At 39.7% G+C, this 27,541-nt stretch overlaps 1 protein-coding gene across 4 annotated transcripts in view; it reads left to right on the top strand.

Annotated features, from left to right (window-relative positions):
- The window catches only part of foxp1b (forkhead box P1b), a 206,391-nt gene that overhangs the window by 21,587 nt on the left and 157,263 nt on the right, over positions 1 to 27,541 (top strand). For all 4 annotated transcript variants that reach the window (XM_042499118.1, XM_042499110.1, XM_042499102.1 and 1 more), the window contains exons 2-3: positions 1,133 to 1,210; positions 25,325 to 25,368. The gene's annotated coding sequence lies outside the window, so the exon portion shown is untranslated. The remainder of the gene's footprint in view (positions 1 to 1,132; positions 1,211 to 25,324; positions 25,369 to 27,541) is intronic.

Genomic DNA, 27,541 nt, shown 5'->3' with positions numbered 1-27,541 from the left:
TGTACTTGCAGTTGCAGTCATTCTCTAGCTGCAAGTACAGTGCTGACATACATGTAGCTACATACTAACATCAGGGAAACCAAATGTTTTAGTTGCAGATGATGTCAGTTTGTCCCAAATTTAGGATCGTATTCAAATTGGAACATGTCTTGTTGTGTTTAGAAACTTTTTTTTCCATGGTGAAAAGTGCTGCTATTCTCTGTTGCAGTCATACCTTGGCTGCAATGACACTGCAGAGACGCAGAGATATAGAAGACCCAAAAATGCTGACCAATCAGAGCAGATTGGGCTTTTTTGGGAGGTGGGCTATATGAGACAGGCACTTAATGGAGCATTTCAGACAGAGGGTGAATAAACTAGGTGTTTTGTCACAGGCAGTATGAGTGTTTTTTGTTCATTTAGAAACCTTAAATACAAGTATGAAGCTGAAAATGAGCAAAAATGAGCAAAAATGAGCGTAATGGGTCCCCTTTTGTAGTAATCTCCTAATTTTTATATTGTTAATTTGCCGTAAAGTGATTTTTGTGGTGGATCTGTAATCAATTTAGGATGTGTTTGATATTTTTCTGACATTTGTCTTCTCTTATCGGGGAACTTTGAATAGAAAAAAATACACACCTTTTAAATTCCGTGCATACTGTTGGCGTATGTGTTTTATCACAGTTGACTTCACGCACGGCTCTATGAAATGAAAGCAGCACGTTTTTATGTGGGTTTATCAAAGTGCTATGAGATGTTAACAAAGGTCAACCATGTGACATGTTTACTGTTTAAAGCTGAGAAACGAACCACAGAAACTGTGATACTTACCATTTGCCTGTATTTTACATCATTTGTGTCCGTCATAGCTGCTTATCTGCGTTTTCAGATATGAAAGATAATTTTTTATGTATGTAGGCCAGGGGATACCAACAGGAATCGGTGCGTCATAACATATCAAATACTTGCGGCTGACGATGAGCACTTTTACTTTTGCCAGTTCTTATGTCATTTCTGTACATGTGGGCTCATTAGAGCAGTGTAGGGGCTTTCCCCACCTTTTCACTTCCTGTTTGTAATAGTTGTATCTTCCCCCCCCCCCTTTTGTCTCTCTCTCTCTCTCTCTCTGTTTTTGTCCTCTGTGAAACCCCAGTGGTCCTGCCCTCGAGACTGTGTGCTAAATTCTGATTGGAGGAATGGAGCGCCAATCTGTCCTGCACCAGTGATCAGGGTATGTGGCAGTCCTCCCACCAACCCGTCTCTTATTTCATATGGTAACGTTTGTGCAGTTTGTCTGTGAAGTGACTCCAAAAGCGCTGTTCTTCTCGACTATTAGGCTTATTTGTATCAGACCATAATAAGCTGGAAGCACATCCCAGTAGATGTATTCTGAGCTTTCATCACTTTTATTGCTCAGCTGCTGAGGCCAGTGAGCACGGACGTGAATGATAAACACATATAGTGCAGAATATGGCTGAATAGTTTGGGTAAAATATCGTTTTATGACTTTACTGAGCACCAATATTGCAATAATTTTGTATAAATTAAACTCCAGGACTGTATTTGTGAGGACTGGTTCTAAGAGTCTGAATTGCTGCCTACATATCTGATTTTCCAGCAATTTTAAAAAAGGTCTGGGACTTCGCTCAGTTCAGAATCAGCAGAGCCAACGCACTTTACAACTCTTCACAACTCTTAATCCTAGAGGTCCCGATTCCTGAGAGCTATTAAACGAATAAGCTTCAAACAATGATATGATGCTCTCACATGTAACTATAAAATTGTGACAGGGATTCACTCTCTTTCCACTCTCCTTCATTTTAACAACACAGCTATCTGCACAGTACCTGTCTTAAAATGATGTAATAATTATTAAGTGTATTTGTAGAAATACTCACCACACTGTTCTTTTTCTGTCTTTTAAAAGTCTCTTTTAAAGGAATACTTTGCCCACAAAATGATCATTTGGGAAGAAAACTTAGTTTGCGTCTACACATGTCATGCCTACACAGTGAACAAAGAATCCAAAAACAGCCAACATTCTTTATGACCTGAACTAAAGGGGGTCCATATTAACAACAGCAAAACTATATCAAAACATCACATTACAGACTCTAACATAGCTGGTCTTGTAGTATCTGAGTCTCATTTATCTAGTTGTATGCTCATACTGTCCAAAACAATTGTATTTTTTATTAAAACTTAACTTTTAAAACAAAGTAAACATTTCACAAATTCACTGGTTCCAGCTCCTTAAATGTGAAATGTTACCTATCTTCGTCACCTGTGAGAGGAAACTGAATATTGTTTGGTTTTGTGCCGTTGGTTGGACAGCACAGGACATTTTAAGACATCTCCTTGGGCTCTGGGAACTTAAGCTGAATATTTTTTTTTCATGCAAGAATCTCAGTTCTTATTTTTTTTTACCATTCTCAATCAATTCACAACTTCCAAAAATTGATTTCTAAATTTTTTTAGTCTGACAGTGTTGATTTGTTGCGTCCCCTTTGCGTATCTGCAGTAGATGATAACCTGAGTTACTCTCCTTGCAGCAGGTGGTATTGCTACTGGCTGCTAACGTTAACTCTGTGTGTACAGTATGTGTCAGTAAACGCAAGTGTTGGCTATACACTGGTATGTGTGTGTTGGTGTTGTAAGTTTCATTTACTGGGTGTGGTGGGATGTTGATGTGAAACTGTTATTGTAAGTTATTGTAATAAATTTGGGCGGGCTGCGACAGTTTAAGCAGGACTTTTTCTATTGCTGCCCCCTTCCTGTGAAACTCTCCTCCGACACCTCAACTCCCAAACACTCCCAATCATTCTTGCAAAACGATTTAAATATGCTTTACATCTGTGATCTTTTAGTCCCCCTCTTATTCTTTTCATTGCTGTAGTTGTTTTTATGTTGTTATTGCTTTGCTGTTTCTATAACTGTTTAATTACCATGTAAAGTGCTATGTATAAAATGTATTATTCGTACTGGGAAAAAAAATGTCCATAAATCAGCTGAGTATTTAGTATAAAAACTCAATAATCTTATACAGACTTAATTCTGCTTTCATTTGGAATTCAGAAATCGCTTTGAATCGAGAATAGATTTTAAAATGGAACTGTCACCCCAAAATTGAATCCAATTGTGAGATACTGAAAGATTCCCACCCCCAGCTGAAGCCCTATTGGGCAGTAATTACAACTGAAAATTCCACTTTTTGTAAATAATTATTTATTGTCATGAATACCAAAAGATCCTCAAAGTGAATGATTACTTCAGATATTTTTGTTTTGAAATTTAAATGCATAGCTCAGAGGTTTATGTGTGAATCTTGTAAAAACCCAGAAGTTTTCAGTGCTTTAGGACACTTGTATATCTTTGCAAAAGTTTTCATTATTTATACAATATGGCAAGCAAGCATATTTTTAGGTCAAAGCAAATACATCAGCTGTTATATCATTTTTCTTAATTTGTTGCTATAGCAATATCTTCTCAATTAATGAACCTATATTTACCAATCTTTGCCAATTGAAAATCAATGATAATAACCGTAAGACTAATAGTGATAACAATACTGATAATTGTCCATGTGAAATCAATAAAATTAATACAGCATATTGCCCTCTACCTGAATGTTGCACCGTCAGCTGCTTTGCGTTCGTGACTCTCCTTTGTTTTTCAGTATCTTTGGCGTACTCGAGTCTTTCCGTCCCTCTGCTCACCTCTGTCTGCCCCGGGAGCCCTGATTGGCTGAACACTTTCTGCACTATAGTCTGGCTGCTTGCCAGCCATGCTGCCAGTGGCTGCCGTGCCCCCTGATCAGAAGAGAATGTGACATTTGTGCAGAGGTAATGGAATCTGCGTGCAATTAAATCTCTGACTGTGAAGCGGAGTCTATCCCCCCCCCCCACCCCCACCCCCACCCCCACTGTCTCCTGCCATTGCCAGCAGCAGGGGGGGTCAGCCACAATGATGAAACCTTCCCAGCAGGCCCCCTCACCGCCCTCTTCTCTCCCAATCTCCACGTCAGGTTGTGTTTTTTAACTTTGCCGCACTAGCCCTGCCTCTATCTGGCAATTAATTACAGAAAACGTCCATTAGGAATCTCTCCAAATATTGCGTAAGAATTAATATTCAATTATAAAAATTACATTACCGGACTGCGACATTACCAATGCTGTAATGAATTCTGCTGCAGGTGACAGTTGTTATTTTGTGGCGACTGCTGTTGGGCTATTAAGACTGTTTTGATGTATTTTTTTGTAAGGGGGGTGATAGAGAGTAAGACAGAGAGAGAAAGGGAAGGAGGCAGAGGGCAGATTCATGCATGGCTGAGCGGAGGGTCATATCTCTCTGCTCCTCTTTCTCCGCTGCCCTGCCACTACACTTAACGCCTCATTTGTGGGCTCTGTGGCCAATGGCTTGAGTCTGTGATCTGTTGCCATAAAAGGCAGCTTTTTCCTCTCTGCTGATGGGGCACTTGCTTTGTGGGTTAATACCAGACCCCCTCTATAGGGTAGACTCATATCTAATGGATATGTGTATCCCCATCAGAAGGAGAGCTCATAAACATAAAACTCTCTGCTGCCATTGTGCTTTGGTGGAGCTGGGCTGGAAAGGACAGAGCCACGCCACGCAAGCATTTCCCTTGAACTTGTGTAGGAGTAGTTCCTATCTGTGTTCCTTGTACACACACTGGGTGGACAGAGATGCAGGATATCCAGGTCAAGGTTTGGCTGCCTGTGTCGCTCACACCCTGTGTGGGTCTGTGGAAATGGCACAAGACTGGGAATGCATGTTTCAGTTCACCTAATCCTTTGAAACCTTGATCAGCGTCACTGCTGCATTCAGACGCCTTTCACAAGTATTAGTTTTCTTTCAAAAACATAAAAAAAAGGTAATGAGCAACTTGGCAAGAAATGTCCAGCAAATTCCAAGAAATTAGTAGATTAAGAAAATTACTTTTAAAAAAGGAAGGGAAAAATATTCTGGACAACAGGGGTGGGTGATATATCAAATATACTTGCTGTATCGCGGCTTTGTTCTATGCGATGTATAAAATTACTTTATCGTGAACATTGAGTATAAATTGTGACTTCATTTTTATAAGCAACTGGCGTTTTGGTTCTCTCGCTCTCTCTAATGGCTCTCCACCTCTCACAGACAGACACACAAAGCAGGGCTTTTGCAGAGCTTCAGACTGTGATTGTTTAGTCACATTTTGCAACTATAAAGCACTACTGCGATTTGCAAATACTATTAATATATGAACTGGGGAGCTGTTGGTTTGTTTCCTGCTTACGGGGAATTAATCATTACGGTTAAAGTTGCCGCGGTAGCTGTTAAATTGTACTAAGACTAAAATCCAACTATTGACCAGAGGCTTCAAGTTCACAGCAAAAACATTGACACATCCTGTATGAGACAAGCCAATTCCTTCAAAATAAAAGCACCATGGGTCCTACTTTGATTTGTTTAATTATAAGTACTTTTAAATTTCACTCTAAAAGTATTTTAACTACCATATAAATGTATTCTATTAAATGGTATTATAACAGTAATGTATTCAACTTATTATTTGACAGCAGCTACTTTATTTAACTTTATTGTAACTGCAGTTCATTCAGTATTTTTTATTTTACTTTAGTAGTTAACATTAGTTTAAAGGACATGATAAAAATATTGTGATATATATTGTATATCATATATTGCCCTAAAATATAGTGATATTATTTTAAAGCCATATCACCCAGCCCTACTAGACTACTGTATTTGTAATTATTATGATTATATATTTTAAATTATCTTACAGAAAAAATATAAGTTTTAAGCATTTTTTTCAAGGTCATTTCACTGTTGTTATTTTTTCACTTTCCTGTTTGCTCACTTTTTTGTTTCTTTGGTTGTTTTTTGTGCTAATTTTAATGTAATTTTCTTGTACTTTTGACCAATTTCTTGCTAATTTCTTGGTCATTTCTTCTTAAGTTGCTCATTGCCTTCATACCGTGTTTTTAAAGAAATCAGCCCAGTTTTCCCTGGTTTCAAAGGGTTAAATGGTAAAAGATTACATTTTATTTCTCACGTGCTGCTGAGTGTTCAGCTTTAATGTGACTGTTTGTACACTCAGCTTCCTCGGTAATGTATTTTGTCACGATGAATTATTAATGTCAGCGTTAGTTGAAGGGAGTGTTGTCTCAGAAAATAAGAAGGTCACTCTGCTTCTTCTTTTCTCCTCACCCAAGGGTTAATTTGAACCAACAATCAAACGAACCTCCCTATTTCCCTGCTGCACCATGATGAAAACTGCCGGGTTTCAACTTTATTCACCAACATCCTGCTAAACAAATACAACACCATGCCTCTCTCTGTTTCCTCTGTCGCAGATGGCTCTGCTGCGTTGTGTGATACAGAGGGAAAAGGCTTCGCTCGGGGAAGGAGAGAGAAAGAGGCTTACTCCATTAGTGTCATTTGAATGGTAAATTAGATCAGTCTGACAGATAGATGCGGAAAATTGTTTTAATTGTATAATTAATCTGCGGCTAGCCACTTGTGCGGAAAAGTGCTGTGATGTGGGTGAAGGCCGGGGAAGAGCACATTTTGGCCTTTATGTGCTTATTTTGTTTTTGTACAGGAAATGAACAACAATCGGGGGTCCTGAGGATAAAACATAAACACACCCAAGCTCGCAGACCCCCCCTCCCCCGGGCAGGTTGTGACATGCTCAGTGAGATGCTGCTCTGTGCAGTAATGTGTCTGGCCAGTGAGCCTTCTCCTCAGGCAACGGGGAGGCCGCCTGATCAAGATGGCACAACTTAACACAAATGTTACAAGCGAAGCAGAATGGCTCGCTTAACACTGCTGGAGCTCTGTAAAGAGAGAACTGGCTTAATCACATTCAGCTTATTTCGGATAAGATGTAAAAATTCAAGGCCACGGACAGATGGCACTAAATCTTTGGCTTTATTATCTGCCGCTTGTTCTCTGCTGTTTTTTTTTCTCCCCCTCCTGCAAACATTCCCATGAATGAGTTTGCATGAAGTGCCTATCTTAACTGCCAATTTGGTTGGAAAATAATAACAGTTATCATCTCTTCCTGCTTCAAATAGTGAGGGGCTATTTCAGCAAAAGAACTTATGTTTTGTTGTGTACTGAATGTTTAACTGTGAGACTAATTTAGTCATACTTCCTTCATCCGATCGCCTCAGATTGTTGTTTTAATGCTTTTGAATAGAAGTACTCTTGCATTGCTTTTTTTGCAAATAGTATGTCATCACTTTAAAAGCAGTGGACTGCTCAGAATTACTTATTGCTATTTTTTAGGCTTTATGTACAGATTAAACAACCAGCATGTCTTCATCTCAATGTCAGTTGGATAACATTTTGCTTGTATGGATGCACCAATTTATCAACCGGACATCGGTATTGACTGATTTGCCGATGCAGTTGTTGACTGCCATATAAGATGACATTCAATGATGGCAGTGACGTCTTGGAGACGATGAACAATGTGTTTTGGTTGAAAAGAGATATTTACCATGATGCCGTTGGGGAAAACATTTTTTAAAGTGTATTCGTCGTCTCCTACAGTCATATCTTTGAACTTTGCTAAACTCCAGAAGCTTTTAGAAAACATGCAAAAATATGCCTACCAGCTAACGGAGGTTGCATTGAGTGACACTGTGATGCATTCACACTCTATTCAGTAATAATGAGTATTGAGCAAAGGTAAATTATCATAATGTAAGTAAATGTCATCTTGCAAAATTTAGTTTTTGTGAGAAACTTGAATAAATACAGTGGTTTGAAGGAGAAATTTGTTTCCACGTCAATATAGAATAGATTTTTGTGAGAGGCAGGCTTTAGTGACAGACTTTTTAAGCAGTTGCTATTTTTAACTTTTTAACTTTTTTTTCGTATTAAAGTTGTTTCATAAACTTGTATAATGGAATTTGTGCTATTCAAAGATAGTGTAATGAAGGACTGAATGACCTTTAAACAGTTCTCTGTAACCCTGGCACAAAGGGAAATAAATAACAATAAACAAAATTAAAAACAAACAAAACAAAAAACATCACATGACAGTGATGTCAGCCCTGAACTTCCCTACAGTAAAATAATTTCTTGATTTAATTGGCAATGTATTTTATGAAATATATGCCACTACATATGATGTCCTGTCAATTTTTTTTTTTTAAATGCGTATATATGACAGTTTTTCTTCCAGTAACTGTGACATTTTTATCTAGCATATAAGCACCCATACAGAAAGCATGTAGATGTGGCTCACAGTCTTGACAGTTCACTTACTGAATGGTTTTTCAAGCCTGGTGGGCAGAGCTAAGCCCAGGCCAAACACTGATGCGCTGCAGTCAGCAGCTGCATGCAATTTTCAGCTCAACTCATTCAAGTGTAATAAAACAATGCAAGAAGTGCTGGAGGACTGTGGGCCTGGATGCTCTCACTCTCCAAGGAAAAGTTGAAATAGGACAACAGCATAAACATGAAGTGAAGCTGCTCTCTCATAAACCCCCTTCATTGAGTGGCTGCTCCTGTTCCTGCATTTGTCTGTAATCCAAAACATTTTGTCATCACAACAAGCAGCCCTTTGATGCTTAATCAAATGATAGATATTCACACACTGAGCCGGTCTGATGAGAGCCTTACAACACAAAGCAATTCACAGCCCAAGAGCTTGTCATGTCTCAGTTGTTGCCTCCGTCATGCTCCGTTGCTCTGTTGCATCTTCCTGTGATAATGCACAGGGGATTAGCAGGTAACAAGGCAGCAAGCACTCCTCTGAGGATGTCGCGCGTGGCTTTGAATGTCTCGTACAACACTCCATAAACGGAGGGGGGAGCACCACCAAATGGTGATTTCCCGGCTACACAGGGAGCCTCCTCCTGGATAATGTAGTAATGAAAGGTGACAGGAAGGACTCAGGGTCTGGAACGAAGCCGGGGCAGCTGGTCAGAGCAGGAGAATAGGAAGCAGCGTGCACCGGGGCTAAAGTGCAGCGAGAAGCAAATTAAAGCTCATATCTGCCATCTCCCTCGCCTCCCTGCACTTTCCTGTTTGGACTTGAAGGTGATTGGGAGCCAAGGCGGTGACAGTTGACGGAAGCTGCGCGGAGGAGAGAGTATTTATTTACAGTGAGATGCAGCGATGCTTGTTCAGGATGCGGTTTCACGCAGGATGTGCCCCCCCCACCCCACCTTCCCCACACACACACCTCCTCCCATCTTTCTCATCTCCACCCTCACACTACAATCCTCAGGTCTGATCAAGAATGGGAAGTGGGTTATTGGAGGAGGAGGGGGTTGGCCTGCTGCAGGGCCGGGCTGGGCTGCATTGTGTAAGAGGCCGCGTCTGGATACAGCCAACAGAGAGCTCACTCAGCATGCCTTCCTGCCTGGCCCAGGAGGTGGTACCAAAGTCAACACAGGTCACTGAGAAAAAGGAGTGTGAAGCATTAAGACTGCATTATGGGACAGATATTGTCTTTAGTGAAAGGAAAAACCTGTTTGAAGTGGAGAAAATGAACAAAATTGAGTATATGAGAAAAGTGTTAAAGAGAGGGTGTGTTTTAAGATAGTCCAAGGGAAAGTGTGTGTGTGTGTGTGTGTGTGTGTGTGTGTGTGGATGTGGATGTGTGCATGCGTGCTCCCTGCCAGGAATTCCACCTTGTAAAGCAGGGGTTTGGGGGGAGTTGAAGGTGTGTAAATCCCAGTAATTACACTGTACGCTGTGGTTGCCGTACAATTACCTTTGTCATCACCTTACGATATTCACATTACGGTAAACTGCTCATTTGAAAAAAGTGTGCCGCATTACTTCATACCACCCAGGCACAGATAGATTTGACATAATTAGTCAGATGGAATTGAGCGTAGGGCAGTTTTTTGTCGATCAGTAAGCATGCAAAAGGTGAACCGCACACATCTCTGCCCCGCTTGCTGTCATGTCGGCATTAATCCTCCCCAAAGTTTCAAAGGCAGGTTTTATGACCTGCCTTACGGCCTCATCTATGTGGACAGCGGCATCTAAACTCTTGAGAACCTGCCACATAAAATGCACATCTGTTAAAGCCTAAATTGTAAAACAGTCCCCACGTGTCCAGGCAGCGTTGAGTTAATAATACACTCAAAGTACAGCTTTTAACACTCCCCGCAGCAACAACAGCAGTGATTGTCTTCTGTTCACTTCTTTTGATCAGCTCTCTTATCTTTTTCTTGGTCATTGCTATTTTATGTCTTTTTCAAAGTTTTTGACCTTTTAAAGAGTATTTTGTTGTATATATAGCAAAACAATATGGTGGAAAGCAGTGTCTTTGCTAGAATTTGTCCAGGTATAGAGAATGGGAGAATGTTTTGATCAGACTTCCCTTTTTACTAACTTGGGTGTCCCCTTTTTCATCATTCTGTGTCCCCTTTCTAAATTTGAACATTGTTTTTGCTGGTCCATGAAAACAGCGCAGGCGGAGTTGTCATGACTTTTTTATTTCAGCAGCAGTTTGAGGAGTTTAAGTCACTGGATGGATAAATGATCTGTCGATCCTTCAGAGCTGATCAGATCAGTTATATGGATCGGAGGAGCAGCTGCTTGTGAGTGAAAGCAAACTTTAAGACCCAGCACAATGAACGGATAAGTTTCACTTTCACTGTGCCAGATGTTCTGCTGCGTCCTCTGTGTCCGGGGTGTGCTTCGAGAGTTTGGTGCAGTGAATAACCAAACTCTTCAATAGTGCTCAAAATGAACTATCAAATATTTGGCGGCAAATGTTTTAATCATGGCATGCCGCCACAAATGAATTAATGTGTTGGAAACTCTGAATGTTCAGATGAAATTCCTGACAGAAAGTGCAAAAAAATGATCCACTTCTCTAATTGAGTCAACTTTAATAGCTAACCTTGCTTGCAACACTTAAGAGTTTTTTTTTATTTTTTATAATTTTTTTACAGTAAATGTCATCCACTCCTTGACATTATACAGAGTCAGTTTGAGTGACAGAATGACCCATAAATAGCAATAAATACTACATTAAGGCTCGTAGCATTACCAAATAATGGCAAGTATTATATTCAGTCTTGAGGTTTAACACCGCAGCCCAAATACTATTAAAAGATCTGTGAGTGATGCAACCAAAGCAGCAGTTGTCATCACAGGGGCATAGTTATTACACACTTTTTTTAAGTTCAGCCTCTTAAAGAGGAAGTGTTGTTTCTCCTCCTCTTATCAATGTACCTGATACCTCTATCCCTGTGGCTTAGCTGTGTGCTGGTGAATTGTTTCAGGGGACAGACACTTAGCTTTGGACCTGACAGAAACAACCCAACATAAACAACATAAATCTCAGCGCTGATTTGAGGTTTGTTCAAAGGCACCTGGCAAATAACCTGAAGGAGAACTGCTATACAGGTCTGTCATGTTCACAGCGTAGGGAGCAGGCAAAGGACTATTCCTGTGTGGCATAGCTGACATGCAGACATTGTTGGTGGTGGTGGAGGGCAACAACAGAACTAATAATAACTTCTTTTTTTTTTAACCTGTGGCAGTGTCATTGTATTTTGTAAATATATAAAGATTGAATCTCTCTGGCTGGAACTTTCTTGGGCTTTTTGTGGTGCAGAGTCAGTGCACTTTTAAGTCAGGGTTTCCCCCAGAAAAGTCCAGGTGGCAAGTGTCTTTTGACGGGGGCCAATAGGTCATACATATGTACAGTATATGCAAATCAAATGTGCTTTAAAGTTGGTAATACTTCAGAAATTGTTCTTGATACTTTTTTATTTTTCATAGAAAATATTGCATTCTTACTTACTCTTCTACTCACTTTTGGTACCAGGTGCTTTTGTCAGTTAATATTGGTGGTATTCTTAGCTGATTGTCGCAACATTACCATATGAAACTGCCACAACATCATCTTCTACCCGGGACAGCGCAAGTTGCTTCATCCGCTTGCTGGATACATTCATCGTGAGCCAAACAGATTTGGCCATGGCACGGTTTTGTGGGCTGCCATTTTTTAAAAATCTTGTCTGTATTCGTATCTTTTTGATCATATGTTGGCTATTTCAAAATTTGTGTTGGTTTGTGTAGGATAGCCTGTGTTGTGCTCTTGACGGATCTGTCTGACCTGTAAGTGGTCTGCAGTGTTCTAACCCCACCTTCTATCCACTTAGCTTTCTTGGAACCTCGTCGGAGGTGGTACAAGAAAAAGTATCAGGTACTTCCCACAACTTCTGCATACAGAAAAGAACAGCTCTGAGCGGGTAGAATCGAGTCGAATTGCACCACACCAACCAGTGGAAATGAGGCTTTTGTGTACAGTACACACATACTGATTTGATTAAAAAATATTTTTCAGCCTTACATAAAATGCTTAGCCTCTAGGACTGGCAGCAATGGGCAGCCGGTATGAACTTAATGTGCATTTTGAGCTGGTAAAAGGTTTGATTCAATCTGTAATATTTGTATTTATTGGAGTAAATAAGCCAAAACTAACCCTGTTCAAAAACAAGTTCATTTAGCCAACACTGAGAAGGTCAGATCAATTCCAGATTGTATTGTTAAATGTTTCTATTGGGTCAGAGGGTCCAGCGGCAACACCTGTTACTCCTAAAGGCAAAGAGGGAACAGTCTTAGAGAATTCACAATGTTTTTATTCATTCTTCTCTGTCTTGTGAAGCTGTCTGTAATTGGCAATGACAACACATCTTGCATGAGTCGGAAAAGATTAGTTATTTACTCTGATAGCAAAGGCTCTGTTTGCTTGTAAGCTGGATCTTAGCCTAATTGATGTTTGGAAGATGAGCTGAATTAGATGAATCATTAGGTTTCATTAATTGCCCCAAACCAAAAAGAAAAAAAAAACTCTTGTGGAGTATTTTCTTCCTAGGATAACAGGAGCTTGGATTGGTAAAAGGCAAATAATATATGTGTGAGATTGATCAGTGAGTAGCGACCCCATTATCTTCTGAGATGTTAATTACACTGTGCTCAGCTTGCATGTCAAAAGGCAGATAATTGAAGAAGGTAAAAGATGTGCCACACTTTATTTATGCTGTCACTTGGAGCTGGTCTCTCTCTCTAACTTGCTTTTATTCCTCTTTTTTCTTCTCTCCCTTTTTTGGTCCATGATGTATTTATTGTTGGGTAATATTACATTGCCAGAGCCGATCATTGTGCAGGGATATTATTCACAATCATGACTGCACCCAATGTGTGTGTGTATGTGGACACACACAAGAATCTTCTGCACTGTTACGTTTTTTACCATCAAAGCTATGGTTAGGCCAGTGTAATTTTTTTCTAACTGGTTTGATAAGAAGCCAAACACAGGACACACTTATGAAAAGCAGTATTAATTTACGTATTACTCCCTGCCAACTGTAAGCCATTGCACTACTCGTTAATTTACTTTTCCGTAACACCCCACAAAATTAGATGGCTAAATTCGTCCTCTACAAAAATTCTGACAAATGTGCCTCTTTGTAAATGTTAAAGACAGCTCAGTTTTAAAAAATTCAAACCAGTTTGGACTGGACCAGGATACTGAATTTTACCAGGTGTCACAGTTGACTCAGCAGCCATGTCATTACAGGAAACCGGCACTTTGCACGCGTAACATCGGAGGTCTGTTACCAGACTGAATCCATTAAATATGCACTTCTGTTACATCATGTAAGCAAACCATGTAGTTATCAGCTGTGCGCATCATCAGACTGCAGACAAAATCACTTAAAAGACTGTTGAGTAGCCTATCTTCCTACATTTGTACTTATTAAACATAAAACACTTTGTATATTAGGATATTGGCTGGTAATGACATATATAGCAAATGTAGCCAACAGTAAGTAGGCTAGGTTGTTTTTTATTGATGCTTAGAAGCTTTAAGCCTTCAGGCGATCTCCCTCCAGCCAGCTGACACCTTTGGTTTTTGCAGTGAAAATAAAGATTCCTTTTTTCAACATCATGAATCAGCCGTTCTTCACCTTTTGCACAGCTTTCAAAGCGAGCGACTGAAATAGAAAAAGGGTATCAGACAAAAGTTATTAAGGAAAACTCTTTGGTTGAATGACTTCAATGTCGCCTTTGATTGGAAATAATGACGGCTGGTGCGGTGACTGCAATAGAAATAAACCTGCTAATGTTTTGAACATCCATCACTATGCTTCTTAGAATGTTGTTGCAAGAAGAGAAGTTGCATAACATCACTCAGTGGAAACGCAGTCATCCCTCAGTTGTGTTTTATCGACATTTTTTAAAAGTATTGCTTAAGTTTTGCACAAATCTGTAATGGAAACCTGCCTACTGATATTTGCTCTCTATTGCTAAAACCTGTAGTTTTGAAAATGGACAGGAGTGCCATCAGGCTCCGTGTAGACCCCAAGTTGAGAGAATCTGAAGCTCCTCAAATTTCATTTCATGTAAAGAAAAGAACTCTCATTCACTATATTAAGTAAAGCTGGTGTAAGAACAATCTTGCCAGGATGTTGTTAATCATTAATGACTTACAGTGACTACAGCTGCTAGTTGATGACAGCAAGAGTGGTAAAGCACAGCACAAATATAAAAAAAGAAAGAGGAATAAAGAGGATGGAATCATTTTTGGGAGAGTCTTAGTACGTTACAGTTTCTGTCAGAGTGGTCCTCTGAAATACACACGGAGGTGAGAGGGTGCCAAAAGCACCAGAAACCTTTTAAAATGTCTATTGCTTGTTTCTGTTCTGAGTGCAGTTCCCCCACCTGAGTAGCTCTGTGTCTGTGAACTTCCTATTGACAGTATAAGCCATAGGGGACACGCCGTACTTTAAGCCAAAAAAAAAAAAATCTTGTTTGTCATTTCGTGTGCTTGAAGAGATAGCGTCAAAACTCTGTTTCCTGTGGTTTCCTGTGGAGAACTGTGGTGTCTCTGTGTGCTGCAATTTACAAGTGCACGTGAACGCTTCTGCACTCCTAAAAGCAAATGCGCACGCGCGCACACACACACACACACACACACACACACACACACACACACACACACAGAGTCTTCTTCTCCTTTCTGTGTTGTCATCATAACTTGGGGGCGGATCCTCGAGGGAGTGGCCAGACTGTGGTCATCACACCTCAGGGGCTGATGGGCAGTCACTGCTCAGATGATTTAGTGCAGCACCTGGTGGACACTGCTAAGAATGAGCACAGCATGATGGGAAACCACATTAATTCAACACTGGGGGTATACAGTCTGATGACCTGCATATCCACTGTATGTGGCTTCAGTCTTTGTCTTTCTGGTTTTTGTAGTTTCCTTTGCTCTTTTTGTTGCTGTCAGAAAGCATCAAAATCAGCGAGTGTTTATAATGACATCATCACACTGGATTATGATAATGATTAGGGGCACAGATTGGAAATAAATGGAAAATTTCAACTGTTATGTAACAGTGAAGAGGACAAAAAGGTCCAGATGGTTTTTGTTGGAAGTGTTGAAAGAAGAAACAGTTTAAAGCCCTCCTCTTCCGAACAGGAAACTCGGTACAGAGACGGAGCCGAGGGCCGTTAGTTCACCTTTGCTCTTACATCAAGAGCGGCGAGGCAGCGCCCCCCCCCCCCCCCCCCCCCCCCCCACCTCCACCTTTTCTTCACTTTGTCTGACCAGTATCTAAAATCCATTAGCATCTTTCCACTTGTTTATCTGCCTTGCCAGAAGACCAGAAGGCTCCACGAGGCAGACAATGAACTTCATTGGATTTAACGTCCTTATGGTATTAAGTTTGAAGTGTTTTTCTCATTTTGGCCACTTTTTGTTTGCCAGAGAAAGACCACTGCTCTCTCAGATGCCAGTGAGCAGTATTTCGCCGTGGCAGCGCAGCCTTATCTGCGCTTGAGGTCTGTACTTTAATGGGCTTTATTGATCTAAACAACATCAGGGGTTGCGGTGATGTTATTAAGGCAGAGATAACTTATGTGTAATTCCACTCCAACAATATATTAGCCTTTTATTGGTCTAAATAACTTTGCCTTTTAGACAGTAATGCACCAGTAAGTCACGGCAGCTCTTCATGTCGGCAGGATCTTAATAAAGCATTTCCTCTGGACATCCTGCTGCGGAGAGAGTGAAAAACGACAGGTTAAAAGGCATGCTGGGAAGTTTCCATGCCATCACTGTAAATTATCTCTTTTGAATACATAAATAAAACTAGAAGAGAGCTGTGAATGGGAAGGGGGTGGAAGGGGGATCAAGTTTGCACAAACATGTGTTCCAGCGCTTTCTGTGTTTCACACATGGAGATCCTGTAAGGCTGCAGGTTCCCAAAGATAAACTGTGTGCAACCACGTTGGCAAAGCTGTGACTGTGTGGCATTACTGCTGAAATAGTTATATATAAATCCAGATTAATCAATGTATGCATTAATAATTTGAACTATTGTTCACATCAAGATGTCACTGTGGATCTGATAACTTGTGATTGGCATTATTTGTGCCACTCTGTATCACAAACAGACAATTCAATCAATTCAAAAACACAGCACAACAAAATAAAGAAAGAAAAGACAAAAAGGGAAGTGATAGCATGCATAGCATAATATTTATAATATGTGCATGGGCTGTATGGTAACCACCAGCAGACATAAAAGTGAACATGATGGCAGTATTAATAGGTATAAAAAGTAGCTATGGATTTAATAGAGAAACAATGTTTTAAGACCACTGTAGAAAATAACAACAACATTTATGATGACGATAAAGGTCTATTGTCCAGCTTTAACAATTCCATTGTAATGCTTGGGCTCAGTGATTTTCTCTTTTTTTCTCTCTCCACCCCATACCAAAATGTACATAAACTGTATAAAAATAAAACATGTCAAAGACGACACAGTGTAGCTTACTGGTAGCCTACAGCGGCACTTTTGGAGCGGGGGATGTCCAGTCCTGATGGTGGATAGCTTGCTAGGTTCTGACAACAAGACAAAAAGTCTGTCAGTTGTAGTTTTTACCCTCTGACAACTTTGTTTTACTCTCCATAAATCCCCCAGCAAATTGCAGCACACAGGCTGGTGTTCCCAGTGCTTTGCGAAAATTGTCTAATTGTCATAAGAGGCATCTTTTGGTTTTGATTTAGAGTTTTTCATCCAAAATTTGACCACATACATGCAGGAATTATAACCCATATTCTTCAGGCAGCCACCCTAGAGTTATTTTAACAATAAAAACCTAGTATGTTGCTATATGTCTCGCGACCTATTTTACCTTAGTGACAAACGTACTTATCTTCAGCTAAACCGTGATGTTTTTACTGAACTTAATCATGAAGTTTTGGAGTAACTGTTACTGTTTCAGATGATTACCCACAAATTTCAAACTGCGACTGTTAATGGTCATAGGCCTACAAGCCAATCTGTCATCCACCAGTAGGTGCGCTGATACAGGAAACCTTCCTTTAGGTTGCAGTCAGAGGTATGAACATATGAATTATGTGGTTGTATGGGTTAGATGACTTGTTGTTTTATTTTTGTTGGCCAAGTTTTGTGTTAAGTCTTAAATTGAGTCATTTTGAGATACTCCTATGAAGGTTATAATAATAATAATAATAATAATAATAATAATAATAACTTTTATACAACACCTTTAAAATCACAGTTTACAAAATGCTAGAAATATGTTAAAAAAAAATTTTCATATTCGAATATCAATGTCTGAACTAAAATTTTGTTGCTCTTAAGAAGGGTTTACATTTATTATTATAGTATTTTATTACAATTATATGGGCAGCATACAATGGTCTTAAAATGACAATAATATCATTTCTCTCTCTTATTTCTGGGACAATATATCGTCCAGCAAAAGCAGTTATAATGACAGGCCTTTTTTATGAATAAAGTAATGATGTAAAGTCAAATTAATTATATCGTTTTGGTTGTTTATTATTAGGTTTTCTTTGATTAATTCAATGTGCATGTTGCTTTGTGTGTCTGCAAACTTCTTAACGGACAGTTGCAATATTTCTTCCCTTTCAAGGGCAGCATATATCTAATATTTATATGAAATAACGAACCCATTTATCTGGAAGTGTATTTTCGCGGGGTGGGGGGGGTAGGGCTTCATAATTTGCAGCTATTTAAAGCCTTGGTTTTGGTAATGAATTATTTTGTCATCTCGACTGTGATGAGATTCATCTTTAATAACTGTAACAATTATTTTATTAAAAAGAGAAGCCATGCATTATGGCTATCTCGCCAAGGTCTCAAGCTGGAAGGAATTCTCATTAAGAGCATTATATTACCCCGGTGCGCTTTCAGTCGGATGTCCCGCTGAAATTACATTAGGTGTCAACAATGTTTGTGTTCCAAGTAAGCAGTCATATTTACAGAGGCTAGCGTTTTCATTTGCCGCCTGACACTGGGAGATGTATTAAAAAAGATACTAATGCTCTGTATCTTATTAAGTCACTTAGAGAGAAACTCCTCTAAAGTGTTGACTTTTAATATAAGCCAAGCACCGCTGTGTCATCACAAAGACATAAATCTTTATTCGGAGATGAGGAACTTTTGATTGCTTGAGATTATTCCTTGATTTATTTAGTTGGCACAAAGAACCGTTATCACCCCACTCCTCCTCCCTCCGTATTCCCAACATCTAGATCCTTTCCAAACTGTAAGCATCAGGTTGTTTGTGTTATGATTGATTTATCTGCGTCTTTTCATCTACATCCTGTGTTTCTTCTGATGGTTAGCGTGGTGTGCAACATTGTGTTTGGTTAATGGTTTCAGGCCCAGGGTTGCTGCTAATGACATGGTTGTAATTGTTTGTCAGTGTGATAATGTGTGATTTCCTATTTCCATGTGAAGTTGGACATTTGATGAAGGAGGGATCTTGTCAGGAAGACAAAGTGCTGTCATTTGTCAGCGGCTAAATGAGCTTCTCTCCAGACATCCTCTTGCTTTTCAATGGCAATATTATATTCGCAGATCCTGGACTTTTGCCATGATTTCCCACATCATGCAGTGTTTTCTATAAAAGATGTTTGATTGGTCTCGCTCTTTGGTTCTCTTGAGGTAGCTCCAGGTTGTGTCGTGTGCTGACATACAGAAATCTGTTAACTGTATTTCACAGAAAGACAGAAGTGAAATTACTGAGTGTGGTAATCTTTTATTCTTAGTGTTTGCAAGGAGTAATCACTTCCCTAAACTTCACATTTTTAAAACTGAGGAACGATTTCATCATTTCCAGAGGAGAGACTTCATGTATACACTCAGTTTATTTCACCTTACCTCAGTTATTATGTGGGAGTGTGGGGAAACAAGCACACAAGTAACATACAGCCAGTTTATCTGACAGAAAAGAGCAGTAGGGATTAAAAATAAAGTGGATTCAAGAGAACACACCAATGGACTGTTAATCAAGTCAGGATTAATGCAATATGCAACATCTTTGCAATTCAACTACATGCAAAGATGTAGTTGAATTACAGTGTTTGTTACTTATGTTTAGTGCAAAAAGCAGTGTTATTAAAAAATATTTTAAAAAATTGTTTCTAAACATCAGTATGCATAAACTACTTTAAAGCAAATGTGTATTTCAGTATGTGGTGTCAAACTGGAATTCTATAGAGAATGATTTAAAGGGTAATCTTTCAGTTCAAGAAAATGTTTAAGGAGAAAATAATACACAATAAGAAGTTGCGAGGTTATGTTTTTTTAGTTGTGTATGGCTTTTGATTATTTTTCTCTCTCATTTTTCTGTAGGTATTGACTGTTAAGTAACTGACAGACCATCTATTTCTATTTGATTTTTTAATAAAGTGGTTGGTAAAATAAGATTTTCGTCTCTCTGCCCCTTTCCGATCACGGAATGTAATGCAGCGAATAACTTGTGGTTTGATCTTAAACTGTCTTGTTTCCATGAGCGGAATTAAGTGAAAGTGAAAGTTTCTGATTTGATGTCTAATAGCTTTTTGTCAGTTATGTCTCTGCAGTAGTATCACAAAGTTATGAGGCACATAATTGCAGCAATTGAAGGACAGGATTGTGGGACTGCCTTCATACTTTCCAAAGTCTTTGATGCAGTCGCCCCCTGAACAGACTGCTTCTGTTTCTGATTAGACTCATTCCATATTGTGGGGTTGGGGGCAGATCCTTCCTAGTTAACAATCTAATGAGCTAAACAAGCCAAACAAAGGAGAGGTGTAGTGAATAGGTCTCCTGAGGGAGCTACTTATTGTCACAATTGCCCCTCTGTCTTCTCTTTCCACTCCATATCGATTCATGTCTTCATTGGTTATGCTCTGTCCTCTGTAGTGCACGCGGGTGGTGTAATCAGCTAAATGTAGCCTCTGCTTTCCTATTATTACCTGGGTGCTTAACACTGATATTTTTTTTCCTTCAAGGACAAATGGTGTAGGAGAAGGCAGATCCCGTGTGAAGTCCCCGAGCTCTCGCCGAGCGGCAGATCCCTTTTCAGTGCCAGCTGTTCTCTCAGATACACAAGGCCGTGCTGAAATTCTCTTAATATAATTCTGGGGGGGCTCAGGAGAATAGTGCAAAACAAGCGTGCCAGCCAGGAGAACGTTGAATTTTTCATCAGTGGGCCTCAACTCGCTGAGTTAGTGGGCAGCGCTCTCATTCATGAGCAGATGTTCAGCGCAGTTACACTCTGCAGTTAATGTGAACTTACTGGCCTCTCTGCCATTGGCTGCAAGGACGTTGGCAGCGACCTGGCATCTGAGAATTACTCCCAGTAAAAGGCGCAGGCCTGGAAAGCGTAGCCCCGGCCCTTTTTTAGCCACTTCCCGGCCCAGGAGCTGGATGGTGGACAGGGGAAGGCACTGACAGCCCATCCGTCTTCAGTCCGACAGTGATGAAACACTTGCCACTGTTTGCTCGGGGAATAGCAAATTCCTGAAGATAATTTCTGCAAGTTTTAATTTTTAAGGGCTTGCTAAATATGAAGCACTCAGCAGGTGAAATGCAGTGTATGAAATACAAGTAGATGAAGGTACACTGTTAAATCTGACAAGTTCTTTAAAAAACGATTGCTTTGAAAAATGTAAATAAATATGTCAATTAGTCCTAATTTATGTTAACTTTTTATCTAACTATTAAGTGCACCTAAAATGTAGTTATATTTACTTGATAACTTAAAAACTTAAAAATGACAAGCTTAATTAAATCAATCTTGTTCCAAGTTGTTGCAACTTCAGTAAACCAGGTTTTACGTCTCAGGCCACTTTATTATTTTAACAAGGTTATAATCGTCATAAATTTATTTCTCAATAGTATTTATTAAAATACAACCACAACATACAGGAAAATTCAAATATTTCAGAATAAAACAACTTGAACAGGCTAAAACTGCAAGTATTTAGTGTGACCTCCCTTTCCATTTAGCATGTGTTGAACTCTCTTGGGCAGACAGTATGAGATTTACAGTACTAATCCTCCAGTGTATTTACACGGGTTGCATTCAGACATGTTATAAAAGCTCAATATTGACTGTTTGAGTTTGCTTTTTGTTTAGGTTATACAATTCCATGTTTTACACTAAATATTAATTATAATATTGACTTCAGTCTGAAGAAGATATTTTGACTTTTGACTGAGAAATATATATATATATATATATATATATATATATATATATATATATACATATACATCTAGATATTATCTAGATATCTACAGTACTGTAGATCTGTAATCTGCTGGTTGCAAACTACTTAGTCTTATTTGTATTTTCTTTAAGATGTTAACAAAACAGAACTCGCAGACCTTCATTATTGGGTTTACTGGAGTTGCTTACTCTTAAAAAGAACAAGGTAACTTTACTTGTCATTTTTAAGTTGCAACAACTTCACAAAATTAAGTAAATACATCTAAATACACACACTAAATAACTACAGCTTTAGCCAGTTGAAGTTGTTTTTTTCTGAAATATTTACATTTTCCTGTATGATCTGGTTGTATTTTAGTAAAGAGACCACTGAGAAATAAATATGTATGATCCTTATAACCTTTCTAAAATAGTAAAGTTTAAGGTGGCCTAAGACAGTACTGTATAGCACAGTAAAGTTGGTTTACTGAAGTTGCTAAAACTTAGAAAGACACATTTAATTAAAATTGTTATTTTTAAGTTGCATAAAGTTCACAAAATCAATTAAATGTAACTTAATTTTAAATAAACTTTATAAGAATCTATAAAGTAAACATAAATGAAGTTAATATTTACTTACGTTTTTTAAGGCAGTCAGTTTCCAAGATTATTTTAAGGAACTTAATTTTTTTTTATTTTACAGTGCAGCAGCCTCTAGTATGAGACAGTTTTACATGCAGAGGAATGATTCCAGTACCCTTGAAAGAGGAAATTCATAGAAACCAGGCACCTGTGAGGGGGTAACAGTTTGGCCCTGGTAGGTCTATAGCTGGAAGCAGCTGGTGCTGTGGTCAGCCTGGTGGGCTGCATCCTCTCCCCAGCCTGGTGCTTCAGACATCTGCAGGCCCAAGCTGCTCAGCCCGGGGTTTGATGTGGCCATACAGATCTGTAATGGTTTCCCTCTAACTAAGCAAAATGCCATTTGATGTAAAGTGCCATTAACTGGTCAGAGTGTGTACGTGACATCAGGTTTCACAGGCTGCATGCCAATCATCATCCTGTGTGTGTGTGTGTGTGTGTGTGTGTGTTGTGTGTGTGTGTGTGTGTGTGTGTGTGTGTGTGTGTGTGTGTGAGAGAGAGAGAGAGAGAGAGAGATGTTTGCATTAGTGTGTGTGTTTGAGAGAGAGAGAGAGAGAGAGAGAGAGAGAGAGAGAGAGAGAGAGAGAGAAAGCCATCACAGTAGAGAGAGAGAGAGAGAGAGAGAGAGAGAGAGAGAGAAAGCCATCACAGTAAAGTTGTGCATATGGGACTTAAACAGTGGAAATGACAAGCTCTTGTTTCCTCTGCACGTCTCATTTTCACTTTCTAATTGGTCGTTTTCAGGTTGGCTTTACGAGAGCAAAACTAATTAGTGTTTCTAAATTCAGCAGAAAAAAAAAAAAAGTCAGTCGGCTTGATTGTTCTGGTTTCCTCTCCTGTGTCAGGCGCTCAACAATAAAATAAGACTCTAATCATTTTCAAATTGCTCGTATTTTTAAACCCCAGAGCTGAATGTCACTCCCGGTCTCTTGGCATTTTGTTTGGCAAGATCAGGGAACAGTGGTTGCCCTCTTGCCTGTGTGCTCTCTTTGTAATTCGTGGGAAGTTTGGACTTGGGGCCGGTTGGAAAGAGAGAAAAAAAAGTGTTGTGTTTGAGGTGGGGTTGTTTCTGCTTTGATTGGGAACGTCCTGCTGACAGGAGCAGCCTCGCAAGTTTACAGTAGCTGTGACATTGCTGTTACCTTTATTCAAAGTGCTCCAGCTGCAGCGAGCCCTCAGGAAGCCCAGCGCAGGCCCACATGGGCGGCTGGCGGCCCACAGAGAGGAGAATGAGCCCTGTTTGAGTTGGCAGACACTCCCCTCTCGGGGAACTTTTGCTGCCTCTGCAGAAAGGCCAGTGGCGGCGGCTCTGGTGGGGCGGCGGTGATTCTCGGGGCAGGATGGGCTTTTTCCACCTCTCCTCCCTTTCAGGAAACACATTTTGCTGTTTCTTCCCTCTGTGTTTGCAACGGAGGGAAGGAGTTAAGGTGAAGGGGCACGGGGCAGTGGGGCTGAATGACACAGCTCAACTGTGAGAGGCTGAGTGCTAATGTGTGGTGATTTGAAAAGGCTGGGTTAATAGCCTCCAGAAAGCTTGGGTAGCTCCTAGGGATGTCAGTTTCACTTAATTTTATTTTCAATAGCCCAACACCCATTAACAAGTAACTAACTGTTAAAAAAAACAAAAAACAAAATAGAAAATGATGTGAAATACAAAGGGCGCCCTTCTTTAGTTGTCGCTACATTTACTCAATTAGCTTTAACACTGCATTTCATTGTGTTATGAGAATGTGAACTTTTAACATTTTATGATTTAAATGTCTTTTTTTCTGTTGGCTTTGCTGGCAGACAGCAGAGTCAACGCAAGGAAACTATAAACTTTTATACTTTTTTTAAAAAAAACTTTTATCGTTTCCTTGATGCAGTAGTTGAAACATAGTATCCACTTCTCACCCCCCCAGGAAGTTCACCAGGCTCTGATGAAAATGTTGCATAGTGGCCAAAAGTGGAATTACAGTGTTCTGGTCAGTCACGTGGTGCCCATGGGCCCAGAGATATTTTTTCCCATAGACTTATGTTGGGAAAGAGATGTCTTTACATCAGTGGATACAAGTCATTTCACTATCTAGATATAAGCCATCCAGTTCAATAAGAGATCTTTATTATCACTGTACAAGTATAATGAAATGCTGCCAACATTTGGGAAGCCTAAAAGAGCAGCAAGACTGCATTTTTTAGACAGCCATTTAGTCTAGTGAAGCGCTAAACCAGAAGTCAGTTGCTCCGCAGCCAGAAGTTACCCGCACGTCAAGTATCTTTTTACATTTTAAAAAAAAATTAGATTATTAATTTTACAGATACAAATGAAACTCTTGGTAGCCTTCTGAAATTAAAGAATCAATTGTGTTTTAGTCTATTGGATACGTTTTGCGGCAATTACAGTGATTATATTCATATTCATATTATATTGTGACTTTAGTATCATGGTAATATTATTGTATGGTGGGGCCTCTGGTGATTCCCGCCTGTAATAAATACCTCTTTAGCATTGCACATGAGAGTACTAGTACTAGGCTGCTACTACATGGGGAACAGCAAAAAACAAAATGTGCAACTGGTCAAAAGTATTCTGTGTGGTAACCGTTGACATCCCTAGCTTCATTTATATGAAATAAAAACACTTAGTGAGCTGTAAAACTTGCACTGTTTTTATTTTTCCATCAACACTGCAGGGATTCAGCCTTCAGAAGCCAGTAATTAAAAAAGTGCTTGATCTAAGGTCAGGGAGGAGCAGTGTTTAAATGCAAATTAGTGCAATGCTCAAATTAATTTTTTCAATTTTCGGAATGTGTCATTATTTGTTTAGTCAAGGGGGTTTTCGTTTAAGATTGCTAAATATGTATCCACAGATATTTAAAGAGGGGGACACAGTGAAACCTATTTAATTCTGCCTTAATGAATTTCAAAGTGACCTGTTATGTGCTCCCCTCCCATGATGTGTGTGCGCTTACACATACTCAACCAAACAGCATCTGAGCTGACTTCACTGTTAGTATGTAACAAGGTGCTTTGAAAAAAAGCATGTTAGTTTTTGGCTAGTCACCTTCATGTTTAAAATAATTTCCACTCTTTCTCTTCTACCACCCCCACCTTCCTTGCCCCCCCCCCCCCTCTCTCCTCCCCTCGTATCTGCTGCTCGCCGGTCCAGCCAGGAGACTCCAGTGGTGACATCCTGTGGAGCCAGAGATCAAAGTAAGTGCTTCTCATGCACGTCTGTACACAGTCAGTTAACACACAAACACTACTCATGTATCAGCTTTGCATCATTATTTTCCAACTTTTGCACAAGCTGTTTTTAGTGTTTTAAGTGTTCCAGTGGTTTTTCAAAGGGCATCATATGGAAATTGTTGTGAATTTGAGTGCAACTAAGTGATAAGACAAGATTTTGCATAGTAACTGATTCCCTCATTTCCCTGTGCAGTTATATATTTACATCACTTTGAATGATGCCAAACACGATGGCGATGCCCCCAGTGTGTGTCAGAGCCCTCTCAGTGTGTAAAGTTGACCGGGAAGCTGAAAAGAAAAGAAAATTGCTGATAGTGTGCCGGCTCATGTCTGCATCCCCCTGACTATCCTAGAAGTCATTACTCCTTGTGTGGTGTATAAACACGTCAAAAACAAACAATGACCCTGGGCAGACTCCACACTGCAAAACAATTTCAAAGCCTGCAGTGTAGTGTAAACACAAAACATGGCCAACCTTCACGGAGGGAAGACTTCACCTTAAACCCGGTGTTTGTTTTATAGTCCCTGTCGACCTTGGTCAGATGTAGTTTACGTCTCTTCGGTTCTCTTCAGGTCGATGTAGCTCAGGTTCTGAGCTGACATTTAAGTTGAAGCTTTCAGTGGACCTCTGTAAAAGGTTATAATGTGTTGTGATTGAGGCTGTTTTTTTTTTACTATTTAAATATGTGTTTTGTGTATGTTACTTATTTAAAGATAGGTTTTTAAGCACGGGATGAGTTTTTTGGATAGAAAAAGCCCTGAAATCATCCCTCACCACATCTGTAGAATACAGGACGAGCACAAAATGTCAGAAAAGATTATACATAATTTTTTTAGCATTACTATCCCATATTTCACTATAGCTATAACTTGATCATCAGGCTCTTCAACACTCTGATGTGGAGCTTTTGGGGTTAGTCCCCAACAGAATAACACTTTTTTTTATAGGAATACATCCCATTATAATAATAATGTTGGAAATGTTTGCTTGACATGGCTTTCCATAACAACCGCGTCACATGACAGGGGTCATAGGGTATGGCTTTGACACAGTCTGTCGCTTGAATGCAATATTTCAAGAACCTGGTGAGGGTATTTCTTCAGATTTGGCACAAATGTACACTTAGAATCAAAGATACACTGATAAGTGGCTTTAACTCAAGTGATAGAACAGAGGGTTGGTGGTTTAATGCCCTGATCCTCCAGTCAACACGTCCTTCGGCAAGATCCTGAACCCCAAATTTCTCCTTATGGCTGTTCCATCAGTGTGTGAGTGTTTCAAACTGAGCAGCAGGTGGCATGTTGTACAGTTGCCTCGGCTACCAGTGCATGAATGTGTGTGTGAATGTGTGAATGTGACTTGTAGCGTGAAAGTGCTTTGAGTGGTCGAACGACTAGAAAAGTGCTATACAAGTGCAGGTCCATGTACTGTAAGATTATCTGTTTCAAAGGTCACTGTGACCTCACAAAACATGTTTTTGGCCACAACTCAATAATCCTTATGCTTATTATGACTAAATTTCACTGCAGCAAACTTCACGTTTTATTTTTCTCCTATGTGTGCCATCCATTTTCTCATATTTTATGTCCCATAAGTCTCGGGGCCTGGTCGTCTTCTAATGAGATGACAGTTTGATCCCCGGCTCCTCCGGACAATGATGAAGTATTCTTGGGCAAGATACTGAACCCTGGAGTGTGAATGTGTATATGGTAGCCTCTGCCACCAGTGTGTGAATGTGTGTGTAAATGAGTGACTCTGACATGTAGTGTGAAAGTGCTTTGAGTGGTGCAAAGACTAGAAAAATGCTGTTAAAGTGCAGTACATGTACCAGAATCAATCTGTCGATCCAGTCAGAGTTGATCACATCAGATCAATGGATACGATGAGCAGCTGCTGCAGAAGTGACTGAAAGGGAACTTTTAGACCCAGGACAATGAACGGTTAAATTTTACTCTCACTGTGTCTGACGCTGTGCTGCTCTGTGGTAACTCCGTAACGTTTTCAGACTGATACTGAATTGGTGATGCTAATCTTGAAACTGTTGTAATTGTATAGATCTTCTGTGCTGTTGGATTGCATGTGAAGTGTCCACATTTTGGATTTTTTAGGTTCTTTGCAGCAACATTTGTCAACTGT

Source organism: Plectropomus leopardus, chromosome 2, assembly GCF_008729295.1.
Source record: "Plectropomus leopardus isolate mb chromosome 2, YSFRI_Pleo_2.0, whole genome shotgun sequence".
Taxonomy (NCBI): Eukaryota; Metazoa; Chordata; class Actinopteri; order Perciformes; family Serranidae; genus Plectropomus; species Plectropomus leopardus.
The sequence above is the reverse complement of the archived record's forward strand: the minus strand, read 5'-3'. Positions and strand labels throughout refer to the sequence as shown.